Source organism: Hydractinia symbiolongicarpus, chromosome 7 (assembly GCF_029227915.1).
Source record: "Hydractinia symbiolongicarpus strain clone_291-10 chromosome 7, HSymV2.1, whole genome shotgun sequence".
Taxonomy (NCBI): domain Eukaryota; kingdom Metazoa; phylum Cnidaria; class Hydrozoa; order Anthoathecata; family Hydractiniidae; genus Hydractinia; species Hydractinia symbiolongicarpus.
In genome coordinates this window covers 29,616,820-29,640,961 of record NC_079881.1, presented here as the reverse complement: position 1 = coordinate 29,640,961, position 24,142 = coordinate 29,616,820, and positions in this window count along the sequence as shown.

Genomic DNA, 24,142 nt, shown 5'->3' with positions numbered 1-24,142 from the left:
TCATTTATCACATTTATCAGGTCACAGTCCAAAGGTAGTTCAATTAAGTCCCACAGTCCATCGTTTCATTGTTAAAAGCGATGAAACCTAGTAGTATCAGAAAAATATCGCTAAACACATGTTGGTACGAATAGGTGACCCAACCGTTGTAACTCAAAAGAACTGACACCGTTAAAAAGTCAATGAAATGCAGTTTTTGAAACTGTCACTAATTCTTCAACGCGCAATAACGGCTAAGATTGGCCCCACAGTAAAGAATGACTTTTTTATCTAAATTTTTAATTGAAGCGCTGCCACAGCACCCAGCGTAATCGCTGAGTTTCGGCAATCATGTCAAATTAGGAAGAATGTTATTTCTTGGAGTCCAATTGTCTCACTTTAACATTTATAAGGTCACAGTCCATAATCAGTTCAATTAAGTGCCACAGTCGATCGTTTCACTGTTAAAAGCCATACAAACCTAGCAGTACCGAAAAAAATATCACGAAATACATGTTGGTACGAATATGTGACTCAACCGTTGTTACTCAAACGGATTGATATCCTTAGAAAGTCAATGAAATGTAGTTTTTGAAACTGTCGCTATTTCTTCAGCGCGCGATAACGGCTAGAATTGGTCCCACAGTTAAGAATGACTTATTTATCTAAATTCTTAAATGAAGCGCTACCTCAGTGCCCAATGTAATCGCTGAGTTCCGGCAATCATGTCAAATTAGGAAGAATGTTATTTCTTGGAGTCCAATTGTCTCACTTTAACATTTATAAGGTCACAGTCCATAATCAGTTCAATTAAGTGCCACAGTCGATCGTTTCACTGTTAAAAGCCATACAAATCTAGCAGTACCGAAAAAAATATCACGAAATACATGTTGGTACGAATATGTGACTCAACCGTTGTTACTCAAACGGATTGATATTCTTAGAAAGTCAATGAAATGTAGTTTTTGAAACTGTCGCTATTTCTTCAGCGCGCGATAACGGCTAGGATTGGTCCCACAGTAAAGCATGACTTATTTATCTAAATTCTTAAATGAAGCGCTACCACAGCGCCCAGTGTAACCGCTGAGTTTCTGCAATCATGTCAAATTGAGAAGAATGTTATTTCTTAGAGTCCAATTTTCTCATTTATCACATTTATTAGGTCATAGTCCAAAGTTTGTTCAATTTAGTCCCACAGTCAATCGTTTCATTGTTAAAAGCGATGCAACCTAGTAATATCAAAAAAAATATTGCTAAATACATGTTGGTACGAATATGTGACCCAACCGTTGTAACTCAAACGGACTGACACCGTTAGAAAGTCAAGGAAATGTAGTTTTTGAAATTGTCAATAATTCTTCAGGGCGCGATAACGGCTAGGATTGGTCCCACAGTAAAGAATGACTTATTTATCTAAATTTTTAAATGTAGCGGTACCACAGCGCCCCGTGTAATCGCTAAGTTCCGGCAATCCCGTCAAATTAAGAAGAATGTATTTCTTGTAGTCCAATTGTCTCATTTATCACATTTATCAGGTCACAGTCCAAAGGTAGTTCAATTAAGTCCCACAGTCCATCGTTTCATTGTTAAAAGCGTTGCAACCTAGTAGTATAAGAAAAATATCGCTAAACACATGTTGGTACGAATAGGTGACCCAACCGTTGTAACTCAAAAGGACTGACACCGTTAAAAAGTCAATGAAATGCAGTTTTTGAAACTGTCACTAATTCTTCAACGCGCAATAACGGCTAAGATTTGCCCCACAGTAAAGAGTGACTTTTTTATCTAAATTTTTAATTGAAGCGCTGCCACAGCACCCAGCGTAATCGCTGAGTTTCGGCAATCATGTCAAATTAGGAAGAATGTTATTTCTTGGAGTCCAATTGTCTCACTTTAACATTTACAAGGTCACAGTCCATAATCAGTTCAATTAAGTGCCACAGTCGATCGTTTCACTGTTAAAAGCCATACAAACCTAGCAGTACCGAAAAAAATATCACGAAATACATGATGGTACGAATATGTGACTCAACCGTTGTTACTCAAACGGATTGATATTCTTAGAAAGTCAAAGAAATGTAGTTTTTGAAACTGTCGCTATTTCTTCAGCGCGCGATAACGGCTAGAATTGGTCCCACAGTTAAGAATGACTTATTTATCTAAATTCTTAAATGAAGCGCTACCACAGCGCCCAGTGTAACCGCTGAGTTTCGGCAATCATGTCAAATTGAGAAGAATGTTATTTCTTAGAGTCCAAATTTCTCATTTATCACATTTATTAGGTCATAGTCCAAAGTTTGTTCAATTAAGTCTTACAGCCAATCGTTTTATTGTTAAAAGCGATGCAACCTACTAATATCAAAAAAAATATCGCTAAATACATGTTGGTACGAATATGTGACCCAACCGTTGTAACTCAAACGGACTGACACTGTTAGAAAGACAATGAAATGTAGTTTTTGAAACTGTCGCTATTTCTTCAGCTTGCGATAACGGATAGGATTGGTCCCACAGTAAAGAATGTCTTATTTATCTAAATTTTTTAATGAAGCGCTACCACAGCGCCCAGTGTAATCGCTGAGTTCCGGCAATCATGTCAAATTGAGAAGAATGTTATTTCTTGGAGTCCAATTTTCTCATTTATCACATTTATTAGGCCACAGTCCAAAGTTTGTTCAATTAAGTCCCACAGTCTATCATTTCATTGTTAAGAGCGATGCAACCTACTAGTACCGGAAAAATATCACGAAATACATGTTGGTACGAATATGTGACCCAACCGTTGTAACTCAAACGGACTGACACCGTTAGAAAGTCAAGGAAATGTAGTTTTTGAAATTGTCAATAATTCTTCAGGGCGCGATAACGGCTAGGATTGGTCCCACAGTAAAGAATGACTTATTTATCTAAATTTTTAAATGTAGCGGTACCACAGCGCCCCGTGTAATCGCTAAGTTCCGGCAATCCCGTCAAATTAAGAAGAATGTATTTCTTGTAGTCCAATTGTCTCATTTATCACATTTATCAGGTCACAGTCCAAAGGTAGTTCAATTAAGTCCCACAGTCCATCGTTTCATTGTTAAAAGCGTTGCAACCTAGTAGTATCAGAAAAATATCGCTAAACACATGTTGGTACGAATAGGTGACCCAACCGTTGTAACTCAAAAGGACTGACACCGTTAAAAAGTCAATGAAATGCAGTTTTTGAAACTGTCACTAATTCTTCAACGCGCAATAACGGCTAAGATTTGCCCCACAGTAAAGAGTGACTTTTTTATCTAAATTTTTAATTGAAGCGCTGCCACAGCACCCAGCGTAATCGCTGAGTTTCGGCAATCATGTCAAATTAGGAAGAATGTTATTTCTTGGAGTCCAATTGTCTCACTTTAACATTTACAAGGTCACAGTCCATAATCAGTTCAATTAAGTGCCACAGTCGATCGTTTCACTGTTAAAAGCCATACAAACCTAGCAGTACCGAAAAAAATATCACGAAATACATGATGGTACGAATATGTGACTCAACCGTTGTTACTCAAACGGATTGATATTCTTAGAAAGTCAAAGAAATGTAGTTTTTGAAACTGTCGCTATTTCTTCAGCGCGCGATAACGGCTAGAATTGGTCCCACAGTTAAGAATGACTTATTTATCTAAATTCTTAAATGAAGCACTACCACAGCGCCCAGTGTAACCGCTGAGTTTCGGCAATCATGTCAAATTGAGAAGAATGTTATTTCTTAGAGTCCAAATTTCTCATTTATCACATTTATTAGGTCATAGTCCAAAGTTTGTTCAATTAAGTCTTACAGCCAATCGTTTTATTGTTAAAAGCGATGCAACCTACTAATATCAAAAAAAATATCGCTAAATACATGTTGGTACGAATATGTGACCCAACCGTTGTAACTCAAACGGACTGACACTGTTAGAAAGACAATGAAATGTAGTTTTTGAAACTGTCGCTATTTCTTCAGCTTGCGATAACGGATAGGATTGGTCCCACAGTAAAGAATGACTTATTTATCTAAATTTTTTAATGAAGCGCTACCACAGCGCCCAGTGTAATCGCTGAGTTCCGGCAATCATGTCAAATTGAGAAGAATGTTATTTCTTGGAGTCCAATTTTCTCATTTATCACATTTATTAGGCCACAGTCCAAAGTTTGTTCAATTAAGTCCCACAGTCTATCATTTCATTGTTAAGAGCGATGCAACCTACTAGTACCGGAAAAATATCACGAAATACATGTTGGTACGAATATGTGACTCAACCGTTGTAACTCAAACGGATTGATACTCTTAGAAAGTCAATGAAATGTAGTTTTTGAAACTGTCGCTATTTCTTCAGCGCGCGATAACGGCTAGGATTGGTCCCACAGTAGAAAATGACTTATTAATCTAAATTTTTAAATGAAGCGCTACCAAAACGCCCAACGTAATCGCTGAGTTCCGGCAATAATGTCAAATTAGAAAGAATGTTACTTCTTGGAGTCCAATTGTCTCACTTATAACATTTATAAGGTGACAGTCCAAAATCAGTTTAACTTAGTCCCACAGTCAATCGTTTCACTGTTAAAGGCGATGCAACCTAGTAATATGACAAAAATATCGCTAAATACATGTTGGTACGAATATGTGACGCATCTGTTGTAACTGAAACGGACTGACACCGTTTGAAAGTTAATGAAATGTAGTTTTTGAAACTGTCGCTATTTCTTCAGCGCGCGATAACGGCTAGGATTGGTCCCACAGTTAAGAATGACTTATTTATCAAAATTCCTAAATGAAGCGCTACCACAGCGGCCAGTGTAATCGCTGAGTACCGGCAATCATGACAAATTAAGAAGAATCTCATTTCTTGGAGTATGCTTGTCTCACTTATAACATTTTTAAGGTCACAGTCCATTATCAGTTCAATTAAGTCCCACAGTCAATCGTTTCACTGTTAAAAGCCATACAAACCTAGCAGTACCGAAAAAAATATCACGAAATACATGTTGGTACGAATATGTGACTCAACCGTTGTAACTCAAACGGATTGATACTGTTAGAAAGTCATTGAAATGTAGTTTTTGAAACTGTCGCTATTTCTTCAGCGCGCGATAACGGCTAGGATTGGTCCCACAGTAAAGAATGACTTGTTTATCTAAATTCTTAAATGAAGCGCTACCAGAGCGCCCAGTGTAACCGCTGAGTTTCGGCAATCATGTCAAATTGAGAAGAATGTTATTTCTTGGAGTCCAATTTTCTCATTTATCACATTTATTAGGTCATAGTCCAAAATCAGGTCAATTTAGTACCACAGTCAATCGTTTCATTGTTAAAAGCGATGCAACCTAGTAATATAAAAAAAAATATCGCTAAATACATGTTGGTACGAATATGTGACCCAACCGTTGTAACTCAAACGGACTGACACTGTTAGAAAGACAATGAAATGTAGTTTTTGAAACTGTCGCTATTTCTTCAGCGCGCGATACCGGATAGGATTGGTCTCACAGTAAAGAATGACTTTTTATCTAAATTCTTTAATGAAGCGCTACCACAGCGCCCAGTGTAATCGCTGAGTTCAGGCAATCATGTCAAATTAAAAAGAATGTCATTTCTTGGAGTACTCTTGTCTCACTTATAACATTTTAAGGTCACAGTCCATAATCAGTTCAATTAAGTCCCACAGTCAGTCGTTTCACTGGTAGAAGCCATACAACCTAGTAACACCGGAAAATAGCACGAAGTACATGTTGGTACGAATATGTGACTCAACCGTTGTAACTCAAACGGATTGATACTGTTAGAAAGCCAATGAAATGTAGTTTTTGAAACTGTCGCTATTTCTTCAGCGCGCGATAACGGCTAGGATTGGTCCCACAGTAAAGAATGACTTCTTCATCTAAATTCTTAAATGAAGCGCTACCACAGCGCCTAGTGTAATCGCTGAGTTCCGGCAATCATGTTAAATTGAGAAGAATGTGATTTCTTGGAGTCCAATTTTCTCATTTATCACATTTTTTAGGTCATAGTCCAAAGTTTGTTCAATTAAGTCCCACAGTCAATCGTTTCATTGTTAAAAGCGATGCAACCTAGTGATATCGAAATATATCGCTAAGTACATGTTGGTACGAATATGTGACCCAACCGTTGTAACTCAAACGAACTGACACCGTTAGAAAGTCAATGAAATGTAGTTTTGGAAACTGTCGCTATTTCTTCAGCGTCCGATAATGGTTAGGATTGGTCCCACAGTAAAGAATGACTTATTTACCTAAACTTTTAAATGAAGGGCTACCACAGCGTCCAGTGCAATCGCTGAGTTTCGGCAATCACGTCAAATTAACAAGAATGTTATTTCTTGGAGTCCAATTGTCTCACTTATAACATTTATAAGGTCAAAGTCCAACATTAGTTCAATTTAGTACCACAGTCAATCGTTTCACTGTTAAAAGCGATGCAACCTAGTAATATAAGAAAAATATCGCTAAATACATGTTGGTACGAATATGTGACCCAACCGTTGTAACTCAAACGGACTGACACCGTTAGAAAGTCAATGAAATGTAGTTTTTGAAACTGTCCCTATTTCTTCAGCGCGCGATAACGGTTAGGATTGGTCCCACAGTAAAAAATGACTTATTCACCTAAACTTTGAAATGAAGTGCTACCACAGCGTCCAGTGCAATCGCTGAGTGTCGGCAATCACGTCAAATTAAGAAGAATGTTATTTCTTGGATTCCAATTGTCGCATTTATCCCATTTATCAGGTCACAGTCCAAAGTTAGTTTTATTAAGTCCCACAGTCAATCGTTTCATTGTTTAAAGCGATGCAACCTAGTAATATCAGAAAAACAATTCGCTAAAAACATGTTGGTACGAATGTGTGACCCAACCGTTGTAACTCAAACGGACTGACACCGTTAGAAAGTCAATGAAATGTAGTTTATGAAACTGTCGATATTTCTTCAGCGCGCGCTAGCGGCTAGGATTGGTCCCACAGTAAAAAAATGACTTTTTGTAGCTTAATTCTTAAATGAAGGGCTACCACAGCGCCCAGTGTAATCGCTGAGTTCCGGCAATCATGTCAAATTAAAAAGAATGTTATTTCTAGGAGTCCACTTGTCTCACTTATAACATTTTTAAGATCACAGTCCATAATCAGTTCAATTATGTCCAACAGTCAATTGTTTAACTGTTAAAAGCCATACAACCTAGTAAGACCCGACAAATAGCACGAAATACATGTTGGTACGAATATGTGACTCAACCGTTTTAATTCAAGCGGATTGATACTGTTAGAAAGACAATGAAATGTAGTTTTTGAAACTGTCGCTATTTCTTCAGCGCGCGATAACGGCTAAGATTGGTCCCACAATAAAGAATGACTTATTTATCTAAATTCTTAATTTAAGCGCTACCACAGCGTCCAGTGCAATCGCTGAGTTTCGGCAATCATTTCAAATTAAAAAGATTGCTATTTCTTGGAGTCCACTTGTCTCACTTATAACATTTATATGTTCACAGTCCAAAATCAGATCAATTTAGTCCCACAGTCAATCGTTTCATTGTTAAAAGCGATGCAACCTAGTAATATCAAAAAATATCGCTAAATACATGTTGGTACGAATATGTGACCCAACCGTTGTTACTCAAACGGACTGACACTGTTAGAAAGACAATGAAATGTAGTTTTTGAAACTGTCGCTATTTCTTCAGCGCGCGATGTCCGACAAGATTTGTCCCACAGTAAAGAATGACTTATTTATCTAAATTCTTAAATGAAGCGCTACCACAGCGTCAATTGTAATCGCTGAGTTCCGGCAATCTTGTCAAATTGAAAAGAATGTTATTTCTTGGAGTCCAATTTTCTCATTTATCACATTTATTAGGTCACAGTCCAAAGTTCGTTCAATTAAGTCCCACAGTCAATCGTTTCATTGTTAAGAGGGATGCAACCTAGTAACATTAAAAAAATTATCGCTAAATACATGTTGGTCCGAATATGTGACCCAACCGGTCTAACTCTAACGGACTGACACCGTTAGAAAGTCAATGAAATGTAGTTTTTGACACTGTCGCTAATTCTTCAGCGCGCGATAACGGCTAGGATTGGTCCCGCAGTAAAAAATGACTTTTTTCTCCTAATTTTTAATTGAAGCGCTACCACAGCGTCCAGTGCAATCGCTGAGTTTCGTCAATCATTTTAAATTAAGAAGAATGCTATTTCTTGGAGTCTACTCATCTCACTTATAACATTTATATGGTCACAGTCCAAAATCAGTTCAATTTAGTACCACAGTCAATCGTTTCACTGTTAAAAGCGATGCAACCTAGTAATAGGAGAAAAATATCGCTAAATACATGTTAGTACGAATATGTGACGCAACCGTTGTAACTAAAATGGATTGATACCGTTAGAAAGTCAATGAAATGTAGTTTTTGAAACTGTCGCTATTTCTTAGCGCGCGATAACGGCTAGGATTGGTCCCACAGTAAAAATCGACTTATTTATCTAAATTTTTAATTGAAGCGCTATCACAGCGCCCAGTGTAATCGCTGAGTTCCGCCATTCATGTCAAATTGAGAAGAATGTTATTTCTTGGAGTTCAATTTTCTCATTTATCACATTTATTAGGTCACAGTCCAAAGTTTGTTCAATTAAGTCCCACAGTCAATCGTTTCATTGTTAAAAGCGATGCTGCCTAGTAATATCAAAAAAAATATCGCTAAATACATGTTGGTACGAATGTGTGACCCAACCGTTGTAACTCTAACGGACTGACACCGTTAGAAAGACAATGAAATTTGGTTTTTGAAACTGTCGCAATTTCTTCAGCGCGCGATAACGGCCAGGATTGGTCCCACGGTAAAGAATGACTTATTTATCTAAATTCTTAAATGAAGCGCTACCACAGCGCCAATTGTAAACTCTGAGTTCCGGCAATCATGTCAAATTGAGAAGAATGTTATTTCTTGGAGTCCAATTTTCTCATTTATCACATTTATTAGGTCACAGTCCAAAGTTTGTTCAATTAAGTCCCACAGTCAATCGTTTCATTGTTAAGAGGGATGCAACCTAGTAATATCCAAAAAATTATCGCTAAATACATGTTGGTACGAATATGTGACCCAACCGTTGTAATTCAAGCGGATTGATACTGTTAGAAAGACAATGAAATGTAGTTTTTGAAACTGTCGCTATTTCTTCAGCGCGCGAAAACGGCTAAGATTGGTCCCACAGTAAAGAATGACTTATTTATCTAAATTCTTAATTGAAGCGCTACCACAGCGTCCAGTGCAATCGCTGAGTTTCGTCAATCTTTTCAAATTAAGAAGAATGCTATTTCTTGGAGTCTACTTATCTCACTTATAACATTTATAAGGTCACAGTCCAAAATCAGTTCAATTTAGTACCACAGTCAATCGTTTTACTGTTAAAAGCGATGCAACCTAGTAATAGGAGAAAAATATCGCTAAATACATGTTAGTAAGAATATGTGTCGCAACCGTTGTAACTAAAGTGGATTGATACAGTTAGAAAGTCAATGAAATGTAGTTTTTGAAACTGTCGCTATTTCTTCAGCGCGTGATAACGGTTAGGATTGGTCCCACTGTAAAGAATGACTTATTCACCTAAACTTTGAAATGAAGTGCTACCACAGCGTCCAGTGCAATCGCTGAGTTTCGGCAATCACGTCAAATTAAGAAGAATGTTATTTCTTGGAGTCCAATTGTCTCACTTATAACATTTTTAAGATCACAGTCCATAATCAGTTCAATTATGTCCAACAGTCAATTGTTTAACTGTTAAAAGCCATACAACCTAGTAAGACCCGACAAATAGCACGAAATACATGTTGGTACGAATATGTAACTCAACCGTTGTAATTCAAGCGGATTGATACTGTTAGAAAGACAATGAAATGTAGTTTTTGAAACTGTCGCTATTTCTTTAGCGCGCGAAAACGGCTAAGATTGGTCCCACAGTAAAGAATGACTTATTTATCTAAATTCTTAATTGAAGCGCTACCACAGCGTCCAGTGCAATCGCTGAGTTTCGGCAATCATTTCAAATTAAGAAGATTGCTATTTCTTGGAGTCCACTTGTCTCACTTATAACATTTATATGTTCACAGTCCAAAATCGGTTCAATTTAGCACCACAGTCAATCTTTTCACTGTTAAAAGCGATGCAACCTAGTAATATGAGAAAAATATCGCTAAATACATGTTAGTACGAATTTGTGACGCAACGGTTGTAACTAAAGTGGATTGATACCGTTAGAAAGTCAATGAAATGTAGTTTTTGAAACTGTCGCTATTTCTTAGCGCGCGATAACGGCTAGCATTGGTCCCACAGTAAAAATTGACTTATTTATCTAAATTTTTAAGTCAAGCGCTACCACAGCACCCAGTGTAATCGCTGAGTTCCGCCAATCATGTCAAATTGAGAAGAATGTTATTTCTTGGAGTTTAATTTTCTCATTTATCACATTTATTAGGTCACCGTCCAGAGTTTGTTTAAATAAATCCCATAGTCAATCGTTTCATTGTTAAAAGCGATGCAGCCTAGTAATATCAAAAAAATATCGCTAAATTCATGTTGGTACGAATGTGTGACCCAACCGTTGCAACTCAAACGGACTAACACTGTTAGAAAGACAATGAAATTTAGTTTTTGAAACTGTCGCTATTTCTTCAGCGCACGATAACGGCTAATATTGGTTCCACAGTAAAGAATGACTTATTTATCTAAACTTTTAAATGAGGCGCTACCACAGCGCCCAGTGTAATCGCTGAGTTCCGGCAATCGTGTCAAATTGAGAAGAATGTCATTTCTTGGAGTCCAATTTTCTCATTTATCATATTTATTAGGTCACAGTCCAAAGTTTGTTCAATTAAGTCCCACAGTCAATCGTTTCATTGTTAAAAGCGATGCAACCTAGTAAGACCGGAAAAATAGCATGAAATACATGTTGGTACGAATATGTGACTCAACCGTTGTAATTCAAGCGGATTGATACTGTTAGAAACACAATGAAATGTAGTTTTTGAAACTGTCGCTATTTCTTCAGCGCGCGATAACGGCTAAGATTGGTCCCACAGTAAAAAAAGACTTATTTATATAAATTTTTAAATGAAGCGCTACCACAACGTCCAGTTTAATCGCTGAGTTCCGGTAATCATGTCAAATTAAGAAGAATGTTATTTCTTGGAGTCAACTTGTCTCACTTATAACATTTATATGATCACAGTCCAAAATCAGTCCAATTTTGTCCCACAGTCAATCCTTTCACTGTGAAAAGCGATGCAAGCTAGTAATATGAGAAAAATATCGCGAAATACATGTTGGTACGAATATGTGACCCAACCGTTGAAACTCAAACGGACTGACACCGTTAGAAAGTCAGTGAAATGTAGTATTTGAGACTGTCACTATTTCTTCAGCGCGCGATAAGGGTTAGGATTGGTCCCACAGTAAAGAATGACTCATTTATCTAAAATTTAAAATGAAGCGCTACCACAGCGCCCAGTGTAATCGCTGAGTTCCGGCAATCACGTCAAATTAAGAAGAATGTTATTTCTTGGAGTCCAATTGTCTCATTTATCACATTTATCAGGTCACAGTCCAAAGTTAGTTCAATTAAGTCCCACAGTCAATCGTTTCACTGCTAAAAGAGATGCAACTTAGTAATATCAGATAAATAACGCTAAATACATGTCGGTAAAAGATATGTGAGACAGCCGTTGCAACTCAAACGGACTGACACCGTTACAAAGTCAATGAAATGTAGTTTTTGAAACTATCGCCATTTCTTCAGCGCGCGATAACGGATAGGATTGATCCCACAGTAAAGAAAGACTTACTTATCTAAACTTTTAAATGAACCGCTACCACAGCGCCCAGCGTAATCGCTGAGTTCCGGTAATCATGTCAAATTAAGAAGAATGTTATTTCTTGGAGTCAACTTGTCTCACTTATAACATTTATATGATCACAGTCAAAAATCAGTCCAATTTTGTCCCACAGTCAATCGTTTCACTGTTAAAAGCGATGCAACCTAGTAATATGAAAAAAATATCGCTAAATACATGTTGGTACGAATATTTGACCCAACCGTTGAAACTCAAACGGACTGACACCGTTAGAAAGTCAGTGAAATGTAGTATTTGAAACTGTCGCTATTTCTTCAGCGCGCGATAAGGGCTAGGATTGGTCCCACAGTAAAAAATGACTCATTTGTCTAAATTCTTAAATGAAGCGCTACCACAACGCCTAGGGTAATCGCTGAGTTCCGGCAATCACGTCAAATTAAGAAGAATCTTTTTTCTTGGAGTCCAATTGTCTCATTTATCACATTTATCAGGTCACAGTCCAAATTTAGTTCAATTAAGTCCCACAGTCAATCGTTTCACTGCTAAAAGCGATGCAACTTAGTAATATCAGATTAATATCGCTAATTACATGTCGGTACGACTATGTGACACAACCGTTGCAACTCAAACGGACTGACACCGTTACAAAGTCAATGAAATGTAGTTTTTGAAACTATCGCTATTTCTTCAGCGCGCGATAACGGATAGGATTGATCCCACAGTAAAGAATGACTTATTTATCTAAATTTTTAAATGAAACGCTACCACAGCGCCCAGTGTAATCGCTGAGTTCCGGTAATCATGTCAAATTAAGAAGAATGTTATTTCTTGGAGTCAACTTGTCTCACTTATAACATTTATATGATCACAGTTCAAAATCAGTTAAATTTTGTCCCACAGTCAATCGTTTCATTGTTAAAAGCGATGCAACCTAGTAATATGAGAAAAATATCGCTAAATACATGTTGGTACGAATGTGTGACCCAACCGTTGTAACTCAAACGGACTGACACCGTTAGAAAGTCAATGAAATGTAGTTTTCGAAACTGTCGCTATTTCTTCAGCTCGCGCTAACGGCTAGGGTGGGTCCCACAGTAAAAAAATGACTTTGTGTAGCTTAATTCTTAAATGAAGCGCTACCACAGCGCCCAGTGTAATCGCTGAGTTCCGGCAATCATGTCAAATTAAAAAGAATGTTATATCTAGGAGTCCACTTGTCTCACTTATAACATTTTTAAGATCACAGTCCATAATCAGTTCAATTATGTCCAACAGTCAATTGTTTAACTGTTAAAAGCCATACAACCTAGTAAGACCGGAAAAATAGCATGAAATACATGTTGGTACGAATATGTGACTCAACCGTTGTAATTCAAGCGGATTGATACTGTTAGAAACACAATGAAATGTAGTTTTTGAAACTGTCGCTATTTCTTCAGCGCGCGATAACGGCTAAGATTGGTCCCACAGTAAAAAAAGACTTATTTATATAAATTTTTAAATGAAGCGCTACCACAACGTCCAGTTTAATCGCTGAGTTCCGGTAATCATGTCAAATTAAGAAGAATGTTATTTCTTGGAGTAAACTTGTCTCACTTATAACATTTATATGATCACAGTCCAAAATCAGTCCAATTTTGTCCCACAGTCAATCGTTTCATTGTTAAAAGCGATGCAACCTAGTAATATGAGAAAAATATCGCTAAATACATGTTGGTACGAATGTGTGACCCAACCGTTGTAACTCAAACGGACTGACACCGTTAGAAAGTCAATGAAATGTAGTTTTCGAAACTGTCGCTATTTCTTCAGCTCGCGCAACGGCTAGGGTGGGTCCCACAGTAAAAAAATGACTTTGTGTAGCTTAATTCTTAAATGAAGCGCTACTACAGCGCCCAGTGTAATCGCTGAGTTCCGGCAATCATGTCAAATTAAAAAGAATGTTATATCTAGGAGTCCACTTGTCTCACTTATAACATTTTTAAGATCACAGTCCATAATCAGTTCAATTATGTCCAACAGTCAATTGTTTAACTGTTAAAAGCCATACAACCTAGTAAGACCGGAAAAATAGCATGAAATACATGTTGGTACGAATATGTGACTCAACCGTTGTAATTCAAGCGGATTGATACTGTTAGAAACACAATGAAATGTAGTTTTTGAAACTGTCGCTATTTCTTCAGCGCGCGATAACGGCTAAGATTGGTCCCACAGTAAAAAAAGACTTATTTATATAAATTTTTAAATGAAGCGCTACCACAACGTCCAGTTTAATCGCTGAGTTCCGGTAATCATGTCAAATTAAGAAGAATGTTATTTCTTGGAGTCAACTTGTCTCACTTATAACATTTATATGATCACAGTCCAAAATCAGTCCAATTTTGTCCCACAGTCAATCCTTTCACTGTGAAAAGCGATGCAAGCTAGTAATATGAGAAAAATATCGCGAAATACATGTTGGTACGAATATGTGACCCAACCGTTGAAACTCAAACGGACTGACACCGTTAGAAAGTCAGTGAAATGTAGTATTTGAGACTGTCACTATTTCTTCAGCGCGCGATAAGGGTTAGGATTGGTCCCACAGTAAAGAATGACTCATTTATCTAAAATTTAAAATGAAGCGCTACCACAGCGCCCAGTGTAATCGCTGAGTTCCGGCAATCACGTCAAATTAAGAAGAATGTTATTTCTTGGAGTCCAATTGTCTCATTTATCACATTTATCAGGTCACAGTCCAAAGTTAGTTCAATTAAGTCCCACAGTCAATCGTTTCACTGCTAAAAGAGATGCAACTTAGTAATATCAGATAAATAACGCTAAATACATGTCGGTACAAGATATGTGACACAGCCGTTGCAACTCAAACGGACTGACACCGTTACAAAGTCAATGAAATGTAGTTTTTGAAACTATCGCCATTTCTTCAGCGCGCGATAACGGATAGGATTGATCCCACAGTAAAGAAAGACTTACTTATCTAAACTTTTAAATGAACCGCTACCACAGCGCCCAGCGTAATCGCTGAGTTCCGGTAATCATGTCAAATTAAGAAGAATGTTATTTCTTGGAGTCAACTTGTCTCACTTATAACATTTATATGATCACAGTCAAAAATCAGTCCAATTTTGTCCCACAGTCAATCGTTTCACTGTTAAAAGCGATGCAACCTAGTAATATGAAAAAAATATCGCTAAATACATGTTGGTACGAATATGTGACCCAACCGTTGAAACTCAAACGGACTGACACCGTTAGAAAGTCAGTGAAATGTAGTATTTGAAACTGTCGCTATTTCTTCAGCGCGCGATAAGGGCTAGGATTGGTCCCACAGTAAAAAATGACTCATTTGTCTAAATTCTTAAATGAAGCGCTACCACAGCGCCTAGGGTAATCGCTGAGTTCCGGCAATCACGTCAAATTAAGAAGAATCTTATTTCTTGGAGTCCAAATGTCTCATTTATCACATTTATCAGGTCACAGTCCAAATTTAGTTCAATTAAGTCCCACAGTCAATCGTTTCACTGCTAAAAGCGATGCAACTTAGTAATATCAGATTAATATCGCTAATTACATGTCGGTACGACTATGTGACACAACCGTTGCAACTCAAACGGACTGACACCGTTACAAAGTCAATGAAATGTAGTTTTTGAAACTATCGCTATTTCTTCAGCGCGCGATAACGGATAGGATTGATCCCACAGTAAAGAATGACTTATTTATCTAAATTTTTAAATGAAACGCTACCACAGCGCCCAGTGTAATCGCTGAGTTCCGGTAATCATGTCAAATTAAGAAGAATGTTATTTCTTGGAGTCAACTTGTCTCACTTATAACATTTATATGATCACAGTTCAAAATCAGTTAAATTTTGTCCCACAGTCAATCGTTTCATTGTTAAAAGCGATGCAACCTAGTAATATGAGAAAAATATCGCTAAATACATGTTGGTACGAATATGTGACCCAACCGTTGAAACTCAAACGGACTGACACCGTTAGAAAGTCAGTGAAATGTGGTATTTGAAACTGTCGCTATTTCTTCAGTGCGCGATGAGGGCTAGGATTGGTCCCACAGTAAAAAATGACTTTGTGTAGCTTAATTCTTAAATGAAGCGCTACCACAGCGCCCAGTGTAATCGCTGAGTTCCGGCAATCATCTCAAATTAAAAAGAATGTTATTTCTAGGAGTCCACTTGTCTCATTTATAGCATTTTTAAAATCACAGTCCATAATCAGTTCAATTATGTCTAACAGTCAATTGTTTAACTGTTAAAAGCTATACAACCTAGTAAGTCATACAACCTAGTAAGATAGCACGAAATACATGTTGGTACGAATATGTGACTAAACCGTTGTAATTCAAGCGAATTGATACTGTTAGAAACACAATGAAATGTAGTTTTTGAAACTGTCGCTATTTCTTCAGCGCGCGATAACGGCTAAGATTGGTCCCACAGTAAAAAAAGACTTATTTATATAAATTTTTAAATGAAGCGCTACCACAACGTCCAGTGTAATCTCTGAGTTCCGGTAATCATGTCAAATTAAGAAGAATGTTATTTCTTGGAGTCAACTTGTCTCACTTATAACATTTATATGATCACAGTCCAAAATCAGTCCAATTTTGTCCCACAGTCAATCCTTTCACTGTGAAAAGCGATGCAACCTAGTAATATGAGAAAAATATCGCGAAATACATGTTGGTACGAATATGTGACCCAACCGTTGAAACTCAAACGGACTGACACCGTTAGAAAGTCAGTGAAATGTAGTATTTGAGACTGTCACTATTTCTTCAGCGCGCGATAACGGTTAGGATTGGTCCCACAGTAAAGAATGACTCATTTATCTAAAATTTAAAATGAAGCGCTACCACAGCGCCCAGTGTAATCGCTGAGTTCCGGCAATCACGTCAAAATTAAGAAGAATGTTATTTCTTGGAGTCCAATTGTCTCATTTATCACATTTATCAGGTCACAGTCCAAAGTTAGTTCAATTAAGTCCCACAGTCAATCGTTTCACTGCTAAAAGAGATGCAACTTAGTAATATCAGATAAATAACGCTAAATACATGTCGGTACAAGATATGTGACACAACCGTTGCACCTCAAACGGACTGACACCGTTACAAAGTCAATGAAATGTAGTTTTTGAAACTATCGCCATTTCTTCAGCGCGCGATAACGGATAGGATTGATCCCACAGTAAAGAAAGACTTATTTATCTAAACTTTTAAATGAACCGCTACCACAGCGCCCAGCGTAATCGCTGAGTTCCGGTAATCATGTCAAATTAAGAAGAATGTTATTTCTTGGAGTCAACTTGTCTCACTTATAACATTTATATGATCACAGTCAAAAATCAGTCCAATTTTGTCCCACAGTCAGTCGTTTCACTGTTAAAAGCGATGCAACCTAGTAATATGAAAAAAATATCGCTAAATACATGGATTGGTCCCACAGTAAAAAATGACTCATTTGTCTAAATTCTTAAATGAAGCGCTACCACAGCGCCTAGGGTAATCGCTGAGTTCCGGCAATTACGTCAAATTAAGAAGAATCTTATTTCTTGGAGTCCAATTGTCTCATTTATCACATTTATCAGGTCACAGTCCAAAGTTAGTTCAATTAAGACCCACAGTCAATCGTTTCACTGCTAAAAGCGATGCAACTTAGTAATATCAGATAAATATCGCTAATTACATGTCGGTACGACTATGTGACACAACCGTTGCAACTCAAACGGAGTGACACCGTTACAAAGTCAGGGAAATGTAGTTTTTGAAACTATCGCTATTTCTTCAGCGCGCGGTAACAGATAGGATTTATCCCACAGTAAAGAATGACTTACTTATCTAAATTTTTAAATGAAGCGCTACCACAGCGCCCAGTGTAATCGCTGAGTTCCGGTAATCATGTCAAATTAAGAAGAATGTTATTTCTTGGAGTCAACTTGTCTCACTTATAACATTTATATGATCACAGTCCAAAATCAGTTAAATTTTGTCCCACAGTCAATCGTTTCATTGTTAAAAGCGATGCAACCTAGTAATATGAGAAAAATATCGCTAAATACATATTTGTACGAATATGTGAGCCAACCGTTGAAACTCAAACGGACTGACACCGTTAGAAAGTGAGTGAAATGTAGTATTTGAAACTGTCGCTAATTCTTCAGCGCGCGATAAGTGCTAGGATTGGTCCCACAGTAAAGAATGACTTATTTATCTAAATTTTTTAATGAAGCGCTACCACAGCGCCCAGTGTAATCGCTGAGTTCCGGCAATCACGTCAAAATTAAGAAGAATGTTATTTCTTGGAGTCCACTTGTCTCATTTATAGCATTTTTAAAATCACAGTCCATAATCAGTTCAATTATGTCTAACAGTCAATTGTTTAACTGTTAAAAGCTATACAACCTAGTAAGTCATACAACCTAGTAAGATAGCACGAAATACATGTTGGTACGAATATGTGACTAAACCGTTGTAATTCAAGCGAATTGATACTGTTAGAAACACAATGAAATGTAGTTTTTGAAACTGTCGCTATTTCTTCAGCGCGCGATAACGGCTAAGATTGGTCCCACAGTAAGAAAAGACTTATTTATATAAATTTTTAAATGAAGCGCTACCACAACGTCCAGTGTAATCTCTGAGTTCCGGTAATCATGTCAAATTAAGAAGAATGTTATTTCTTGGAGTCAACTTGTCTCACTTATAACATTTATATGATCACAGTCCAAAATCAGTCCAATTTTGTCCCACAGTCAATCCTTTCACTGTGAAAAGCGATGCAACCTAGTAATATGAGAAAAATATCGCGAAATACATGTTGGTACGAATATGTGACCCAACCGTTGAAACTCAAACGGACTGACACCGTTAGAAAGTCAGTGAAATGTAGTATTTGAGACTGTCACTATTTCTTCAGCGCGCGATAACGGTTAGGATTGGTCCCACAGTAAAGAATGACTCATTTATCTAAAATTTAAAATGAAGCGCTACCACAGCGCCCAGTGTAATCGCTGAGTTCCGGCAATCACGTCAAAATTAAGAAGAATGTTATTTCTTGGAGTCCAATTGTCTCATTTATCACATTTATCAGGTCACAGTCCAAAGTTAGTTCAATTAAGTCCCACAGTCAATCGTTTCACTGCTAAAAGAGATGCAACTTAGTAATATCAGATAAATAACGCTAAATACATGTCGGTACAAGATATGTGACACAACCGTTGCACCTCAAACGGACTGACACCGTTACAAAGTCAATGAAATGTAGTTTTTGAAACTATCGCCATTTCTTCAGCGCGCGATAACGGATAGGATTGATCCCACAGTAAAGAAAGACTTATTTATCTAAACTTTTAAATGAACCGCTACCACAGCGCCCAGCGTAATCGCTGAGTTCCGGTAATCATGTCAAATTAAGAAGAATGTTATTTCTTGGAGTCAACTTGTCTCACTTATAACATTTATATGATCACAGTCAAAAATCAGTCCAATTTTGTCCCACAGTCAGTCGTTTCACTGTTAAAAGCGATGCAACCTAGTAATATGAAAAAAATATCGCTAAATACATGGATTGGTCCCACAGTAAAAAATGACTCATTTGTCTAAATTCTTAAATGAAGCGCTACCACAGCGCCTAGGGTAATCGCTGAGTTCCGGCAATTACGTCAAATTAAGAAGAATCTTATTTCTTGGAGTCCAATTGTCTCATTTATCACATTTATCAGGTCACAGTCCAAAGTTAGTTCAATTAAGACCCACAGTCAATCGTTTCACTGCTAAAAGCGATGCAACTTAGTAATATCAGATAAATATCGCTAATTACATGTCGGTACGACTATGTGACACAACCGTTGCAACTCAAACGGAGTGACACCGTTACAAAGTCAGGGAAATGTAGTTTTTGAAACTATCGCTATTTCTTCAGCGCGCGGTAACAGATAGGATTTATCCCACAGTAAAGAATGACTTACTTATCTAAATTTTTAAATGAAGCGCTACCACAGCGCCCAGTGTAATCGCTGAGTTCCGGTAATCATGTCAAATTAAGAAGAATGTTATTTCTTGGAGTCAACTTGTCTCACTTATAACATTTATATGATCACAGTCCAAAATCAGTTAAATTTTGTCCCACAGTCAATCGTTTCATTGTTAAAAGCGATGCAACCTAGTAATATGAGAAAAATATCGCTAAATACATATTTGTACGAATATGTGAGCCAACCGTTGAAACTCAAACGGACTGACACCGTTAGAAAGTGAGTGAAATGTAGTATTTGAAACTGTCGCTAATTCTTCAGCGCGCGATAAGTGCTAGGATTGGTCCCACAGTAAAGAATGACTTATTTATCTAAATTTTTTAATGAAGCGCTACCACAGCGCCCAGTGTAATCGCTGAGATCCGGCAATGCCGTCAAATTAAGAAGAATGTTATTTCTTGGAGTCGAATTGTCTCATTTATCACATTTATCAGGTCACAGTCCAAAAGTTAGTTAAATTAAGTCCCACAGCCATTCGTTTCATTGTTAAAAGGGATGCAACCTAGTAATATCAAACCAAAAATCGCTAAATACATGTTGGTACGAATATGTGACCCAACCGTTGTAACTCAAACCGACTGGCACCGTTAGAAAGTCAATGAAATGTAGTTTATGAAACGATCGATATTTCTTCAGCGCGCGATAACGGCTAGGATTGGTCCCACAGTAAAGAATGACTTATTTATCTAAATTTTTTAATGAAGCGCTACCACAGCGCCCAGTGTAATCGCTGAGATCCGGCAATGCCGTCAAATTAAGAAGAATGTTATTTCTTGGAGTCGAATTGTCTCATTTATCACATTTATCAGGTCACAGTCCAAAAGTTAGTTAAATTAAGTCCCACAGTCATTCGTTTCATTGTTAAAAGGGATGCAACCTAGCAATTTCAAAAAAAATATCGCTAAATACATGTTGGTACGAATATGTGACGCAACCGTTGTAACTCAAACGGACTGACACCGTTAGAAAGTCAATAAAATGTAGTTTTTGAAACTGTCACTATTTCTTCAGCGCGCGATAACGGCTAAGATTGTTCCCACAGTAAAAAATGACTTATTAATCTAAGTTTTTTAATGAAGTGCTACCAGAGCGCCCAGTGCAATCGCTGAGTTCCGGCAATCATGTCAAATTGAGAAGAATGTTATTTCTTGGAGTCCAATTTTCTCATTTATCACATTTATTAGGTCACAGTCCAAAGTTAGTTCAATTAAGTCCCACAGTCATTCGTTTCATTGTTAAAAGCGATGCAACCTAGTAATATCAAAACAAATATCGCTAAATACATGTTGGTACGAATATGTGACCCAGCCGTTGTAACTTAAACGGACTAGCACCGTTAGAAAGTCAATGAAATGTAGTTTATGAAACTTTTGATATTTCTTCAGCGCGCGATAACGGCTAGGATTGGTTCCACAGTAAAGAATGACTTATTTATCTAAATTTTTAAATGAAGCGCTACCACAGCGCCCAGTGTAATCGCTGAGTTCCGGCAATCACGTCAAATTAAGAAAAATGTTTTTTCTTGCAGTCCAATTGTCTCATTTATCACATTTATCAGGTCACAGTCCAAAGTTAGGTCAATTAAGTCCCACAGTCATTCGTTTCATTGTTAAAAGCGATGCAAGCTAGTAATATCAAAACAAATACCGCTAAATACATGTTGGTACGAATATGTGACCCAACCGTTGTAACTCAAACCGACTGGCACCGTTAGAAAGTCAATGAAATGTAGTTTATGAAACTGTCGATATTTCTTCAGCGCGCGATAACGGCTAGGATTGGTCCCACAGTAAAAAATGACTTATTAATCTAAGTTTTTAAATGAAGTGGTACCACAGCGCCCAGTGTAATCCCTGAGTTCCGGCAATCATGTCAAATTGAGAAGAATGTTATTTCTTGGAGTCCAATTGTCTCATTTATCACATTTATCAGGTCACAGTCCAAAGTTAGTTCAATTAAGTCCCACAGTCAATCGTTTCATTGTTAAAAGCGATGCAACCTAGTAATATCAGAAAAATATCGCTAAACACATGTTGGTACGAATAGGTGACCCAACTGTTGTAACTCAAACGGGCTGACACCGTTAGAAAGTCAATGAAATGTAATTCTTGAAACTGTCGCTATTTCTTCAGCGCGCGATAATGGCTAGGATTGATCCCACAGTAAAAAATGACTTATTAATCTAAGTTTTTAAATGAAGTGCTACCACAGCGCCCAGTGTAATCGCTGAGTTCCGGCAATCATGTCAAATTGAGAAGAATGTTATTTCTTGGAGTCCAATTTTCTCATTTATCAGATCTATTAGGTCACAGTACAAAGTTAGATCAATTAAATCCCACAGTCAATCGTTTCATTGTTTAAATCGATGCAACCTAGTAATATGAGAAAAACAATTCGATAAATACATGTTAGTACGAATATGTGACCCAACCGTTGTAACTCAAACGGACTGACACCGTTAGAAAGTCAATAAAATGTAGTTTTTGAAACTGTCGCTCTTTCTTCAGCGCGCTAACGGCAAGGATCGGCCCCACAGTAAAATAATCACTTTTTATAGCTTAATTCTTAAATGAAGCGCTACCACAGCGCCCAGTGTAATCGCTGAGGTTCCGCAATCATGTCAAATTAAGAAGAATGTTATTTCTAGGAGTCCAATTGTCTGCTTCATCACATTTATCAGGTGACAGTCCATAATCAGTTCAATTAAGTGCCACAGTCAATCGTTTCACTGTTAAAAGCCATACAACCTCGTAGTACCGGAAAAATATCACGAAATACATGTTGGTACGAATATGTGACTCAACCGTTGCAACTCCAGCGGATTGATACTTTTAGAAAGTCAATGAAATGTAGTTTTTGAAACTGTCGCTATTTCTTCAGCGCGCAATAACGGCTAGGATTGGTCCCACAGAAAAGAATGACTGATTTGTGTAAATTCTTAAATGAAGCGCCACCACAGCGCCCAGTGTAATCGCTGAGTTCCGGCAATCACGTCAAATTAAGAAGAATGTTATTTCTTGGAGTCCAATTGTCTCATTTATCTCATTTATCAGGTCACAGTCCAAAGTTAGTTCAATTAAGTCCCACAGCCAATCGTGTCACTGCTAAAAGCGATGCAACCTAGTAACATCAGATCAATATCGCTAAATACATGTTGGTACGAATACATGACCCAACCGTTGCAAATCAAACGGACTGACACCGTTATAAAGTCAATCAAATGTAGTTTTTGAAACTATCGCTATTTCTTCAGCGCGCGATAACGGATAGGATTGTTCCCACAGTAAAGAATGACTTATTTATCTAAATTTTTAAATGAAGCGATACCAAAGCGCCCAGTGTAATCGCTGAGTTCCGGCAATCACGTCAAATTAAGAAGAATGTTATTTCTTGGAGTCCAATTGTCTCATTTATCTCATTTATCAGGTCACAGTCCAAAGTTAGTTCAATTAAGTCCCACAGCCAATCGTTTCACTGCTAAAAGCGATGCAACCTAGTAACATCAGATAAATATCGCTAAATACATGTTGGTACGAATACGTGACCCAACCGTTGCAACTCAAACGGACTGACACCGTTATAAAGTCAATCAAATGTAGTTTTTGAAACTATCGCTATTTCTTCAGCGCGCGATAACGGATAGGATTGATCCCACAGTAAAGAATGACTTATTTATCTAACTTTTTAAATGAAGCGATACCAAAGCGCCCAGTGTAATCGCTGAGTTCCGGTAATCATGTCAAATTAAGAAGAATGTTATTTCTTGGAGTCAACTTGTCTATCTTATAACATTTATAAGGTCACAGTCCAAAGTTAGTTCAATTAAGTCCCACAGTCATTCGTTTCATTGTTAAAAGCGATGCAACCTAGTAATATCAGAAAAATATCGTTAAATACATGTTGGTACGAGTATGTGACCCAACCGTTGTAACTCAAACGGACTGACACCGTTAGAAAGTCAATGAAATGTAGTTTTTAAAACTGTCGCTATTTCTTCAGCGCGCGATAACAGATAAGATTGGTCCCACAGTAAAGAATGACATATTTATCTAAATTTTTAAATGAAGCGCTACCACAGCGCCCAGTGTAATCGCTGAGATCCGGCAATCAAGTCGAATTAAGAAGAATGTTATTTCTTGGAGTCCAATTGTCTCTTTTATCACATTTATCAGGTCATAGTCCAAAGTTAGTTCAATTAAGTCCCACAGTCATTCGTTTCATTGTTAAAAGCGATGCAA